The sequence below is a fragment of the Phalaenopsis equestris genome, unplaced genomic scaffold, assembly GCF_001263595.1.
Source record: "Phalaenopsis equestris unplaced genomic scaffold, ASM126359v1 Scaffold001031, whole genome shotgun sequence".
Classification (NCBI taxonomy): domain Eukaryota; kingdom Viridiplantae; phylum Streptophyta; class Magnoliopsida; order Asparagales; family Orchidaceae; genus Phalaenopsis; species Phalaenopsis equestris.
In genome coordinates, this window is record NW_018165470.1 from 206,024 (window position 1) to 210,934 (window position 4,911).

At 31.5% G+C, this 4,911-nt stretch overlaps 1 protein-coding gene across 1 annotated transcript in view; it reads right to left on the reverse strand.

Moving 5' to 3' along the window:
• The window catches only part of LOC110032807 (vacuolar amino acid transporter 1-like), a gene marked incomplete at its 3' end in the record, with an annotated part of 19,876 nt that extends 19,578 nt beyond the window's left edge, over positions 1–298 (reverse strand). The window contains 1 exon segment of the mRNA XM_020736568.1: positions 55–298.
• Positions 299–4,911: the final 4,613 nt, after the last annotated feature.

Consider the following 4,911-nt stretch of genomic DNA (forward strand, 5'->3'; position numbering starts at 1 on the left):
AAATGGCTGTGTTGATTTTATGGATTAAATGGGGATTTTCTGGATTAAACATACCTTAGCAGGAATCGAGACTCAGCCCTAAAATCTTCCGGTGGGGGTTTGGGAGAGAGGAAACCAGCAATTGAATAGGACTAGGGTTTGGATTTACAAAAAGAAGTGAAATCAGAGAAGCTCTGCATGAAGCCGGAGAAATTGCGCTCTCAGGCCTTTTATAAAGGCCAAAATCATACGGGATCGAGTCGCAGAGAGCAGAAGGATCACGAGGGCGAGCAGGATAAGGAGGAGGCGGAGTTACGAAAATGCCCTAAACTTTACATGAGGGTTTATCGTTATTTTTTTAACTTATTTATCTTACAGCTCAGCAGAAAACGAAACGGATCGTTTTGCCACGTGTCAGCATGACGTGGTGGTTGGATTATTGTAGGCATGAAGCCGGAGAAATTGCGCTCTCAGGCCTTTTATAAAGGCCAAAATCATACGGGATCGAGTCGCAGAGAGCAGAAGGATCACGAGGGCGAGCAGGATAAGGAGGAGGCGGAGTTACGAAAATGCCCTAAACTTTACATGAGGGTTTATCGTTATTTTTTAAACTTATTTATCTTACAGCTCAGCAGAAAACGAAACGGATCGTTTTGCCACGTGTCAGCATGACGTGGTGGTTGGACTATTGCAGGATGTCTGGGAGAATTTATAACGACTATTTCAGCCTCATGATTAGCAACGAAAATCAATTTTTTATTTTTTATTCTTTTAGAATAATTGAACATAAACTCTGAAACATATTATGACATTAAGTATTTGCAAATAGTTTCACTTGGGACCTTAGTCGTTGGAACTGCCATTTACAACAACAAGATTCACTCAGCACGAGCCATACCACTTGTCACATCTTAAGATAAAGTTTGTACCTGTAATGGAGAGGTCATTTTCACTACAAATTGCACTCCATCGAAAATGAATTATGAATAATTCTGAAAAAAAAAACACAATCAACAAAATTGGGTAAGTTGCAAATCAGAAACACCTTTTCTTAAAACAAAAAAGCGAAGCATTAAAGGCGTTTGCATTAATTAGACGACAAGATGGAAATAAAAGAATTTATTTTACCATCCCATCTTTTGGAAAATTGTAATTGGATTTTTTATATCATAAGCTATGATTTTCAAAGTTTCAAAACTAAAGCATTATAAGGTAATAATTCCCATAAGCATCAAGTAACATATTATTATTATATGAGTAATTAATGCGGTAGAAGTAATAAGAACAAATAAATTATTCATCTAGCATAATTTTTTAATTAGTCTCGCAGAACAAGGTCAATTAAAAAAGGTATTGCTATTATAACAGATCACATAATTAAGAGGAATGATAATGTCACTTGATCGAAGATTTATAGTATTTTAAAAAATCACTCATAGAAGCATTCCATAACTTGATAGACTATCGAAATGAATGATTTTTAAGCGATATGAATTTTATCTCATTATAAAAGGGTAAAATGAGAATTTTTTTATTCTAAACATGAGTTCATAGTTATAATTACCTTGCCATTATGCATATCATTGATCAATATACATACTAATGATATAGTTGTAGCAATGAGCACAGTCGAAGAGAAAGATCCAAATTATCACTATTAATGATGGATTGAATATAATAATGATAACAACAATTATAACTAAGAATGGATTAAATCGTACCCATATTATCTAAATTAGATAAAACACTAATCCATGAATCAAGGAAAATGAAGAATTTGCTTCCATTAACAACTTTTAAGACAAAAATAAGATCTAATAGTAGAAGCAGTAGAAAATAAGCGGTTCAAAAATGTTAGTCTTATTCCAGAGAATGTGTTATTGTTGTAGTACCATTTATTAAGCGTAGAGATTTCAAATAGGAACTTTCAAAAGCTATTTTGCTTTGCATGTATATTTAAAATGAGATAGAGAGAAGTGACTACGACCCCAAATTTTCAAGCTATTATAACAATATGTTAAGACATAAGAAAAAATTATTGCCTTTTCACTTTCAAACAAAAATCTCTTAATATGCTAATAATTTGTTTTGGTGTTACATGTAGCGATGCATATAAATTTTTTTGTTAGCTGCCAATTTAAAATTATCTTCTCTTGCTAAATGAATAATAATAATAGAGATAAAATTTTTGAAACTCAATTTATCTATCCAAAAGTTAATCTAGAATCATACTTAACCTAGACAGAACAAGAAGAAGATAAAATAGAGTAGAAATTCTATACAACATTTCACTTTATAGAGTTTTTAGTATAAGTAGGTGCATTATATTAAATTTTCTGAGATTTTCTTACATCCCCATATTAGGTTGGGATGAAAATTTAAGTACTGCATAAAAAAGATAACTAATCGGGTATATGAGTAATAAAAGGAAAGCACAATTAGTCACTAGAAGTAAAACACAGAAGATATGTTGATGAGTAATAAATTTGTAATTGACCAACTAGGAAAAAAACAATTAGTTTCACTAAATAAGTTTCAAAGTAGCTCCTGAACCTAAGTGCTATGCATGAGCCTAATAAACTAGTGAGTACACCATAACTCTAGCAAGTTCACTCAAATTCTTGATGTGCTTCATTGACTAATCTGCCTCAAACTGATCAGCTAGGTTCAACTTGAACGTTGTTGGAGAGTTTAGTTTAAGCATGATCAAAAAGCCTATCTTAAACCCAATTGGTGAGTATATGTTGAACTCAGCTAATGGGTTTATCTTGAACCCAACCAATGAGTTTAACTTTATAAATATTGTGTATATTTATTTCTTAATTTTTCTTATACCTTTGAAAAACAACCTCTACAAAAATATATAATTACTACTATAAATATATTTCGTTTCTTTAAACTGAAGTTGTTATTTTATTATATTCTATACAAAACATGTATTTATGTGCAAGAAAATGCAATGACAATATTCAAGATTATAATTGTATTAAAATTTATACGGATTTGATTTTACCACCCTTTTATCCATGTTAGTATGAGCAATCTCTTACGAATAATCCCTAAATTTCTTGATGAAAGGATTACCAACGCTTGGGATTTTCTTCTTCATCCCATGTTTGAGCTCTTAAATTCTACAAAAAATAGTTATTCCAAAGGTTAAAATTAAAATTTCAGAGAGTGTTCTGATAAAAAGTAACCTTAAGAAAAGAGAGAGAGAGAGAGGAGAGAAGAGAGAGAGAGAGAGAGTGAGATCTTAGAAAGAAGAAGAATGTTAAGTATTATCATGTGATGGTGAGTAAAAAGAATAAAGACACCTAAACTTTTGCAAAAGTTTTTATTGAGCATACAAAATTTGTTTCTCATTGACTAGTGAGTCTCTTGTATGTCATTCATAAACCACTAAATAATGAGTTGCATATTGAATTTTTGAGAACATATATTGTTATTTTTTTTTTTTTATAATTCCTATAATATGTTTTTTTTTCTTAAGGTGACTTAGGTAACTTTAATTGTATCAATAGAGAAAGTTATCCACCCCCTATAAAGCTTGTTGTTGAAAGGATTATTTTTGAAAGTAAATAAATCTATCTTTTTGCCATGAATATGTAATTTTTATTTTTATTTTATTTTCTAAGCCATTTTGTAGCATGTTGTATAATAATTAGGATTTAAAATAAATGATAAAGAACCAAAATTATTAATATTAATGAAAACTTTTCCAAGTATAACTGTAAGTTGCCAAAATTTGAGATTTTCGGCCGCCATAATGGATATCTCGATGCCTGGTTTTATAAGGTGTTTAATTTAATTTATATACATTATTTGGAAAAAGTAATATTTTAATCTTTAAAAATACAAGATCGAACCGATCTCATATTTTGCAATAGTTTAAATGATTGAGCACAACACTACAAATGACATATCTACTCCGAGGAATAGACACATCACTTGATAATGAGGATCGATTAAATAAACTACAGAATTTATGACATTCGTTTGGTCTGTGAACCTTTATGTTGACCGACAAGTTCCCCTATCTAATACAAATATTTAGACAAGGTTTATAATACCTGGGTTCTTAAAGCTCCCTATAAAGGCAAACCCCTATAATGAATTACATCTTACATGACTGAAGTCACTTAAGAAAACTCTTAATTCAGATCAGAAAATATTGTCTCCAAGGACTTCAAAAGGATAAGACTTTTCAAAGATCAGACAAAAATGTGTGAAATGGGATGGGCTTAAATTTGGAACATTTTATTTTGGAATCCAAAGGAAGAAGAACTAGAGAATGTCACAGATCCTGAAGAGAACCTCGGTGACTTCCCAAGCTATCCTAAGTTTTGGCTTCAATTTCATGGGAAAATTATTGAATGTTTCATCCTGCCAATTTTATTAATCAAAGCGTACATTTGTTTGAGACTATCACATAAACAACATGAAAGATGTAAGGGTTCAGGTTGTAACGAACGACAACCTTGGAATCCTAAAACGAGTTAGAACTTATATTGCACAACATGATTGTGCAAATGCCTAAAGATAAAGTTGAGGATTTATGTCGCACTAGGCTGACAATCTTGAAGTCATATGGGTTATTGTTTAATTCTAATAAAAGATATGTTGTTATAGATCCTTGTGCTGTTGTAGATTGCCGTTGTAGACGACTACTGATACACCTAAAATATATAGTGTTTTCAGACACATTTTTCTACTTATTTTTGGGATATTGCGCTTTAATGGAAGTATTTTTGAGTTTTTTTTCAGGTACAAGTAAAAAGTTGAAAAATGCTAAAAAGAGTGAAAAATGATCAAATTTGGAGGAAAACTGTGAAATTTGTGCAAAAGTATTTTGGTGCCTAAGCGGCAGATCCGACGCTTAAGCGTCGATGAAACAGAGAATGCTGCGCCTAAGCACCAGAGGCCTCGTGCTTA